This window comes from Leucoraja erinacea, unplaced genomic scaffold (genome assembly GCF_028641065.1).
Source record: "Leucoraja erinacea ecotype New England unplaced genomic scaffold, Leri_hhj_1 Leri_69S, whole genome shotgun sequence".
Taxonomy (NCBI): domain Eukaryota; kingdom Metazoa; phylum Chordata; class Chondrichthyes; order Rajiformes; family Rajidae; genus Leucoraja; species Leucoraja erinaceus.
In genome coordinates this window covers 44525-55237 of record NW_026576619.1, presented here as the reverse complement: position 1 = coordinate 55237, position 10713 = coordinate 44525, and positions in this window count along the sequence as shown.

The window sequence follows — 10713 nt, the reverse complement described above, 5'->3', positions numbered from 1 at the left end:
CGAGGCCACAGTTCATTGGCTATATTTGAGAGGGAGTTAGATGTGGCCCTTGTGGCTAAGGGGATCAGGGGGTATGGAGAGAAGGCAGGTACGGGATACTGAGTTGGATGATCAGCCATGATCATATTGAATGGTGGTGCAGGCTCGAAGGGCCAAATGGCCTCTACTCCTGCACCTATTTTCTATGTTTCTATGTTTATTAGTTGATCCGTTTAGTTTAGTTTAGAGATGCACTGCGGAAACAGGCCCTCCTACGTGTGGGAGGAAACCAGAGATCTCGGAGAAAACTCAAGCAGGTCAAGGGGAGAACGTACATGCAGCTCCTAATTCCCTCTTCCAAATCATTAATATATATGGTAAACAGTTGCGGCACCAACACCGAGCCTTGCGGCACTCCACTCGCCACTCCACTCACCACTGCCTGCCATTCTGAAAAGGACCCGTTCACTCCTACTTTGCTTCCTGTCTGCCAACCAATTCTCGATCCACGTCAACACCCTACCCCCAATACCATGTGCTCTAATTTTAGTCACCAGTCTCCTGTGCGGGACCTTATCAAAGGCTTTCTGAAAGTCTAGATACACTACATCCACTGGCTCCCCTTCATCCATTTTACTTGTCCAGTTCTCCATGAGTCCGCTCCCTTCAATCTCACCTGTAACCCACATGTACACTCAGTTAAACACTCACCTGTATCCAACTACAGCAACAAGTATAAACTCACGAGCACCCATTAGTGCGCCCCCTTCAAACTCACCTGTACCCCACTAGTGCACACAGTATACCTATACCCCACTAGTGTACTCAGTAGAAACTCACCTGTGTTCCACTACTGCGCTCAGTATAAACTCACGAGTACCCCACTAGTGTACTCCCTTTAAACTCACCTGTACCCTACCAGTGCACTCAGTATAAACTCACCTACATCCCAAGATTGTGCAGCCTTTAAACTCACCTGTAGTCCACTAGTGCGCACTCTTTACACTCACCTGCAGCCCACTGGTCCGCTCAGTATAAACTTGTATGTCCTCCAATAGTGCGCTCCCTTTAAACTCACCTGTAGCCTACCTAGTGCATTGTATGAACTCACCTGTAGCCCACCTAGTGCATTGTATGAACTCACCTGTAGCCCACCTAGTGCATTGTATGAACTCACCTGTAGCCCACCTAGTGCATTGTTTGAACTCACCTGTAGCCCACCTAGTGCATTGTATGAACTCACCTGTAGCCCACCTAGTGCATTGTATGAACTCACCTGTAGCCCACCTAGTGCATTGTATGAACTCACCTGTAGCCCACCTAGTGCATTGTATGAACTCACCTGTAGCCCACCTAGTGCACTGTATGAACTCACCTGTAGCCCACCTAGTGCATTGTATGATCTCACCTGTAGCCCACCTAGTGCATTGTATGAACTCACCTGTAGCCCACCTAGTGCAGTATGATCTCACCTGTAGCCCACCTAGTGCATTGTATGAACACACCTGTAGCCCACCTAGTGCATTGTATGAACACACCTGTACCCCACCTAGTCCATTGTATGAACTCACCTGTACCCCACCAGTGCACTCAGTACAAACTCACCTGTACCACACTAGTGCGCCCCCTTTAAACGCACCTGTACCCCACTAGTATAAACTCACTTGTAGACACAAAACGCTGGAGTAACTCAGCGGCACAGGCAACATCTCTGGGGAGAAGGAATGGGCGACATTTCGGGTTGAGACCCTTCTTCAGACTGATGTCAGGGGAGTTGTGAATCTGTGGAATTCTCTGCCACAGAAGGCAGTGGAGGCCAATTCACTGGATGTCTTCAAGAGAGTTAGGATTAGCTCTTAGGGCTATTGGAATCAAGGGATATGGGCAGAAAGAAGAAAGGGGGTTCTGATTTTGGATGATCAGCCGTGATCATATTGAATGGCGATGCTGGCTTGAAGGACCGAATGGCCTCCTCCGTACCTAGTTTCTATGTTTTCACTGTACCTCGGTACACATGACAATAAACTAAACTGAAGCAATCAGCCTGACCAGCTGAGTTACTCCAGTGTTTTGTGTCTTTCACAGGAGGACTGTGTTTGTTGCTGCTGACACAAACTGTAACAAGATCCAGAGGGGCTTTGCAGGGAGAATATCAGAAGGGTTAGTGAACTGACAAAGACAGACACAAAATGCTGGAGTAACACAGCGGGAGAGGCAACATCTCTGGAGAAAAGGAATAGGTGACGTTTCGGGTCGGGACCTTTCTTCAGACTGATTGTAGCGGGGGTAGAGGGGCGGGAGGACTGGGGGAACAGTTTAGTTTAGGCTCTTCAGCCCACCAGCGATCCTTGCTCACTAACACTATCCTACACTAGGGACATTATTTACATTTACACAATGCCAATTAGTCGGTTTGTCAAGGAGGACTCTCTCTAACTTCTACAGGTGCACAGTAGAGAGCATGCTGACGGCTTGTTGCATCGTGGCTTGGTTCGGCAACTTGAGCGCCCTGGAGAGGAAGAGACTACAAAAAGTAGTAAACACTGCCCAGTCCATCATCTGCTCTGACCTTCCTTCCATCGAGGGGATTTATCGCAGTCCCTGCCTCAAAAAGGCTGGCAGTATCATCAAAGACCCACACACCATCCTGGCCACACACTCATCTCCCTGCTACCTTCAGGTAGAAGGTACAGGAGCCTGAAGACTGCAACAACTAGGTTCAGGAATAGCTACTTCCCCACAGCCATCAGGCTATTAAACCTGGCTCGGACAAAACTCTGAATATTAATAACCCATTATCTGTTATTTGCACTTCATCAGTTTATTTATTCATGTGTGTATATATTTATATTATGGTATATGGACACACTGATCTGTTCTGTAGTCAATGCCTACTATGTTCTGTTGTGCTGAAGCAAAGCAAGAATTTCATTGTCCTATCAGGGACACATGACAATAAACTCACTTGAACTTGAACATAGAAACACTACACAACAACACTACACAACTTTGGAGTGGGGGAGGAAAGAGGAGATCTCGGAGGGGCAAACCTACGCAGGTCACGAGGAGAAGGTACAAACTCAATACTGACAGCGCCCGTAGTGGTGATTGAACCCGGATCTCTGTCGCTGCAAGCGCTGTAAGGCAGCACTGTAGGCCACAGTGACGCCCTAACTTGGAGGCAAGCATAGACCAGGAACAATCAAGGTTCAGCCACAAATGACCTCAGGCAGGGTGGTGCTTTGATACACAATGCTCGAGGATACAATGTGGAGTATAGTGGAACTGGTTTACGACTGGGGTGGAAACATAGAAACATAGAAACATAGAAATTAGGTGCAGGAGTAGAGGCCATTCGGCCCTTCGAGCCTGCACCGCCATTCAATATGATCATGGCTGATCATCCAATTCAGTATCCCGTACCTGCCTTCTCTCCATACCCCCTGATCCCCTTAGCCACAAGGGCCACATCTAACTCCCTCTTAAATATAGCCAATGAACTGGCCTCAACTACCCTCTGTGGCAGAGAGTTCCAGAGATTCACCACTCTCTGCGTGAAAAAAGTTCTTCTCATCTCGTTTTAAAGGATTTCCCCCTTATCCTTAAGCTGTGACCCCTTGTCCTGGACTTCCCTAACATCGGGAACAATCTTCCTGCATCTAGCCTGTCCAACCCCTTAAGAATTTTGTAAGTTTCTATAAGATCCCCTCTCAATCTTCTAAATTCTAGAGAGTATAAACCAAGTCTATCCAGTCTTTCCTCCAATATGAGGAGCTGTTCCTCCAATTTGCGCTGGGCCGCCCAGGGCAGAAAGTTAAAATGTTTGGACAACTGGGAGATCACGAAGGCCAAGATAAGCTGAGCATAAGGTGCACAATACATGTGAACAAATATGGACCTTCCCCGTGGCTGGATTTAACTGCCTTTAAAAGTGGTGCAGAGTTGCTGCCTCGCAGCGCCAGAGACCCGGGTTCGATCCTGACTACGGGTGCTGTCTGTACGGAGTTTGCACCTTCTCCCCGTGACCTGTGTGGGCTTTCTCCGGGTGCTCCGGTTTCCTCCCACACTCCAAAGACTGAGTTATTCCAGCACTATTTTTAATATATCGAGGGGAAGTCATACTCTGGTCTTCCAACCCAGGTTTAGACGTACCTGTGATAGAGGGAGTGAAGGTGTATCTTTTGTGAAGGTGTGCCCAATTGCATGTTTAGTTTAGTTTATACAGCAGGGCAACACCGAGTCCACCCCAAGCAGCAATCCCCGCACACCAACACCATCCCACACAATTTATAGCTGTACAAAGCCAATTCACCTACAAACCTGCACGTCTTTGGAGTGTGGGAGGAAACCGGAGCATCTGGAGAAAACCCACGCAGGTCACGGGGAGAACATACAAACCATGTACAGACAGCGCCCGTAGATCTTATAGAAACTTACAAAATTCTTAAGGGGTTGGACAGGCTAGATGCAGGAAGATTGTTCCTGATGTTGGGGAAGTCCAGAACAAGGGGCCACACACAGTTTAAGGATAAGGGGAAGTATTTTAGGACCGAGATGAGAAAATCATTTTTCACACAGAGAGTAGTGAATCTGTGGAATTCTCTGCCACAGAAGGTAGTTGAGGCCACACAGTTCATTGGCTATATTTAAGAGGGAGTTAGATGTGGCCCTTGTGGCTAAAGGGATCAGGGGGTATGGAGAGAAGGCAGGTGCAGGATACTGAGTTGGATGATCAGCCATGATCATATTGAATGGCGAATGGTGCAGGCTCGAAGGGTCAAATGGCCTCCTCCTGCACCTATTTTCTATGTTTCTATGTATCCAGGATCCTACCCGGGTTCTGGCACTGTAAGGCAGCAGGGATACCCTAAATTGAACTGCAGGTTGGTGGGGTTGTTGAAGAAGAATAACAGGCGGTATTATAGGGCTGTCTGTGATTATTTCCTGGCTTGCGTCAAGGGGATCAAGTCCCTCTGAGTAAATATCACCTGCAGCTTGTCCTACATAGAAACATAGAAATTAGGTGCAGGAGTAGGCCATTCGGCCCTTCGAGCCTGCACCGCCATTCAATATGATCATGGCTGATCATCCAACTCAGTATCCCGTACCTGCCTTCTCTCCATACCCCCTGATCCCCTTAGCCACAAGGGCCACATCTAACTCCCTCTTAAATATAGCCAATGAACTGGCCTCAACTACCCCCTGTGGCAGAGAGTTCCAGAGATTCACCACTCTCTGTGTGAAAAAAGTTCTTCTCATCTCGGTTTTAAAGGATTTCCCCCCTTATCCTTAAGCTGTGACCCCTTGTCCTGGACTTCCCCAACATCGGGAACAATCTTCCTCAATCTAGCCTGTCCAACCCCTTAAGAATTTTGTACGTTTCTATAAGATCCCCCCTCAATCTCCTAAATTCTAGAGAGTGGACCAGTCACATCCAAGCAATGGACAAGAAAGTACACCATCGCCTCTTCTTCCCCAGCAGGCTTAAAGAGTTCGGCAAGTCCCCAACAACCTTCAACAGTTTTTACACAAGCATTTTATCGGGACGCATCCCAGCACGGTTTGGGAACAGCTCCATCCAAGACCGCAAGAAATCGTAGAGAGTTGTGGACAGTTGCAGCCCAGACCGTCACACACACACAAATCAACCTCCCTTCCATTAGCTCCATCTACACCTCACCCTGCCTCGGCAAGGCCAGCAGCATCATCACAGACCAGTCTCACTCTTCTCCCCTCTCCCATCAGGCAAGAGGTACAGAAGTGTGAAAACAAACGCACACACACACACACCTCCAGATTCAGGGACAGTTTCTTCCCGGCTGTTATCAGGCAACTGAAGAAAGACTGGATAGACTTGGTTTATACTCTCTAGAATTTAGGAGATTGAGAGGGGATCTTATAGAAACTAACAAAATTCTTAAGGGGTTGGACAGGCTAGATGCAGGAAGATTGTTCCCGATGTTGGGGAAGTCCAGGACAAGGGGTCACAGCTTAAGGATAAGGGGGAAATCCTTTAAAACCGAGATGAGAAGAACTTTTTTCACACAGAGAGTGGTGAATCTGTGGAACTCTCTGCCACAGAGGGTAGTTGAGGCCAGTTCATTGGCTATATTTAAGAGGGAGTTAGATGTGGCCCTTGTGGCTAAGGGGATCAGGGGGTATGGAGAGAAGGCAGGTACGGGATACTGAGTTGGATGATCAGCCATGATCATATTGAATGGTGGTGCAGGCTCGAAGGGCCGAATGGCCTCTACTCCTGCACCTAATTTCTATGTTTCTATGTAACTGAACCGTCCTCTCACCAACTAGAGAGCGGTCCTGACCTCCCATCCACCTCATTGGTAATGTTCGGAATATCTTTACTCGAGCTTGACCTTGCACTAAACGTTATTCCCATTATCCTGTATCTGTACACTGTGGACGGCTCGATTGTGATCACTGTTTAGATAGCAGGCAACAAAAACCTTTTCACCGCACCTCGATACACGTCACAGCAAACTAAATTAAACTTGAGCGTTTAGAATCAGGTAGAATCAATTACAAAACAATGACTTGGTTATTAAGGACAGAGATAAAACATTTCATCATTAAGTTGGCAACATAGAAACATAGAAATTAGGTGCAGGCGTAGGCCATTTGGCCCTTCGAGCCTGCACCGCCATTCAATATGATCATGGCTGATCATCCAACTCAGTATCCCGTACCTGCCTTCTCTCCATACCCCCTGATCCCCTTAGCCACAAGGGCCACATCTAACTCCCTCTCAAATATAGCCAATGAACTGTGGCCTCAACTACCCTCTGTGGCAGAGAGTTCCAGAGATTCACCACTCTCTGTGTGAAAAAAGTTCTTCTCATCTCAGTTTTAAAGGATTTCCCCCTTATCCTTAAGCTGTGGCCCCTTGTCCTGGACTTCCCCAACATCGGGAACAATCTTCCTGCATCTAGCCTGTCCAACCCCTTAAGAATTTTGTAAGTTTCTATAAGTTGGCAACATAAGCGGGACTTGCTATATTTAAGAGGGAGTTAGATGTGGTCCTTGTGGCTAAAGGTATCAGGGGGTATGGAGAGAAGGCAGGTACAGGATACCCCGAGTTGGATGATCAGCCATGATCATATTGAATGACGAATGGTGCAGGCTCGAAGGGCTGAATGGCCTCTATTCCTGCACCTATTTTCTATGTTTCTATGTCTGTGGAAGGAAATGCACGGCCTCAACAGGGGAGTGTCCACTGGAGGCCCTGCAACAGCCTGGGGCTCGGCTGGAACGGACGCCCCTCCAAGAGGCCGGGCACGTGGACCGCAGCAATGGAGCAGCAGCGGAGGATACCACGGCTAGGCTTGGCCAGGCCAGGCTGATACCACATCGCCACCAGGACAACAAACCTTCACGGTCAGATCAAGATCCCCGCTCTGGGAACAACTGGGACTTGGAAATGGCAACAAAACTGTGGTTCCATCACACAAACCAACCTCCCTTCCACTCACCATCTATACCTCACGCTGCCTGGTCAAGGCCGGCAGAATAATCAAGGACCAGTCTCATCCCGGTCACTCCCTCTTCTCCCCTCAGGCAAGAAGTACAGAAGTGTGAAAACAAACGCACACATAGAAACATAGAGAATTGGTGCAGGAGGAGGCCATTCGGCCCTTCGAGCCAGCACCGCCATTCATTGTGATCATGGCTGATCGTCCCCAATCAATAACCCGTGCCTGCCTTCTCCCCGTATCCCTTGACTCCACTAGCCCCTAGAGCTCTATCTAACTCTCTCTTAAATCCATCCAATGACTTGGCCTCCACTGCCCTCTGTGGCAGGGAATTCCCCAAATTCACAACTCTCTGGGTGAAAAAGCTTTTTCTCACCTCAGTCTTAAATGGCCCGACTTTATTCTAAGACTGTGGCCCTTGGTTCTGGACTCGCCCAACATTGGGAACATTTTTTCTGCATCTAGCTAGTCCAGTCCTTGTATAATTTTATATGTTTCTATAAGATCTCCCCTCATCCTAAACTCAAGTGAATACAAGCCTAGTCTTTTCAATCTTTCTTCATATGACAGTCCCGCCATGCCAGGGATCAATCTTGTGAACCTACGCTGCACTGCCTCAATCACAAGGATGTCATTCCTCAAATTAGGAGACCAAAACTGTACACCATACTCCAGATGTGGTCTCACCAGAGCCTTATACAACTGCAGAAGAACCTCTTTACTCCTACACTGAAATCCTCTTGTTATGAAGGCCAACATTCCATTAGCTTTCTTCACTGCCTGCTGTACCTGCACGCCAACTTTCAGTGACCGGTGTACAAGGACACCCAGGTCTCGCTGTACATCCCCCTTACCTAACCTAACCCCATTGAGATAATAATCTGCCCTTGTGCAAACCTCACATTTATCTATAATATGAATCTGCCATGCATCTGCCCACTCACTCAACCTGTCCAGATCACCCTTCAACCTCCTAACATCCTCTTCACAGTTCACACTGCCACCCAGCTTTGTGTCATCCGCAAACTTGCTAGCGTTGCTCCTAATTCCCTCTTCCAAATCATTAATATATATGGTAAACAGTTGCAGCCCCAACACCGAGCCTTGTGGCACTCCACTCGCCACTGCCTGCCATTCTGAAAGGGATTCGTTCACTCCTACTCTTTGCTTCCTGTCTGCCAACCAATTTTCTATCCACGTCAACACCCTACCCCCAATACCATGTGCTCTAATTTTAGTCGCCAATCTCCCGTGCGGGACCTTATCAAAGGCTTTCTGAAAGTCTAGATACACTACATCCACTGGCTCCCCTTCATCCATTTTACTTGTCACATCCTCAAAGAAGTCCAAATGATTAGTCAAGCATGATTTCCCTTTCATAAATCCATGCTGACTTGGACTAATCCTTTTACTGCTATCCAAATGCCCCATTATTACCTCTTTAATAATTGACTCCAGCATCTTTCCCACCACTGAAGTCAGGCTAACTGGTCTGTAATTCCCTGTTTTCTCTCCAGATTCAGGGACAGTTTCTTCCCAGCTGTTATCAGGCAACTGAACCATCCTCTCACCAACTAGAGGGCGGTTCTAACGTCCCATCCACCTCGTTAAGGGGCCTGTCCCACTTACACAATTTTTTCTGCGACTTGCCATGGTCGCAGCAGGTCGCCCAAAAATGAGAAAACAGGACAAAGGGAATGGAGATCAAGTAAAATGCAGAATAGATCATTGTATCTCCCCTTGCATCAGTCTGAAGAAGGTTCAAATGTGTTTTTGTTCTATTACAAATCTCACATTGTGGAGTACAGAGGCAAGTAAATAAATAAATGATGGGTCTTTGTCCCAAACATTATGGAGGGCTCTGTGGCATACACAACGTTTCTGAAATGTAGCTGGGTACATGTGACAACATTAAACCCAAACCCTGCCCCGTTAGATTATCGCTTTCCCCTCATCACAAATACAACTCATTTTTGCCTCAGAAGGCGACGTTCATCTCCGCTATAAGCCCAGTAGCAATGACCGTTAGGTGAAGGAGCCATCGTCTTGTCTGACGTCGTCTTCAGATGCCGACTCCTTCCGCAGCTGGCGGTAAACTGTCAACGGCTCAAACTGGATGGACGAGTGGGCTGGAGAACCTCGACCCTCAGGGCAAGGCGGCAGAAACCCAGAACCAGGCGCGGTGCGGACTCGCGGGGCAATGGAAGGAGCGGCGCGGTGTAGCAGCGGTAGACTTGCCGCCTCACGGCGCCAGAGACCCCGGTTCCATCCCGACTGCAGCTGCTGTCTGTACGGTGTTTGCATGTTCTCCCCGTGACCTGTACGGGTTTTCTCCGGGAGCTCCGGTTTCCTCCCACACTCCAAAGATGTACAGCTAGCTTCAAAGGTTATTCAGCTTGGTAAAATTGTAAATTGTCCCTAGTGTGTAGGATAGTGTTAGTGTGCGGGGATCGCTGGTCTGCACTGACTCAGTGGGCTGAAGGGCCTGTTTAAACCTCCAAACTAAACTAAAAATGATGGGCACTGCCCTTATCAAACTGCACAAGACCGCAGGCAATGGGGCATCTCAATGACCAATAGATATTTTGATCCGGTTAAGATTACAGGAGATAGACACAAAATGCTGGAGTAACTCAGGGGGTCAGGCAACATCTCCGGAGATAAGGAACGGGTGATGTCTCGAATCTAGACCTCCTTCAGGCTTAATCAGCCAAGATTACAGGACATTGAAACACGGCATCAGATGGGGTCAAGATGCCCAGGCTTACCGAATGGCTGAACTGACACCAACACTCTCCAAAGGCAGGAACAATAAGCACACATTGATCAGAGCATTATAGAAACATAGAAACATAGAAATTAGGTGCAGGAGTAGAGGCCATTCGGCCCTTCGAGCCTGCACCATTCGCCATTCAATATGATCATGGCTGATCATCCAACTCAGTATCCCGTACCTGCCTTCTCTCCATACCCCCTGATCCCCCTAGCCACAAGGGCCACATCTAACTCCCTCTTAAATATAGCCAATGAACTGTGGCCTCAACTACCCTCTGTGGCAGAGAGTTCCAGAGATTCACCACTCTCTGTGTGAAAAAAGTTCTTCTCATCTCGGTTTTAAAGGATTTCCCCCTTATCCTTAAGCTGTGACCCCTTGTCCTGGACTTCCCCAACATCGAGAACAATCTTCCTGCATCTAGCCTGTCCAACCCCTTAAGAATTTTGTAAGTTTCTATAAGATCCCCCCTCA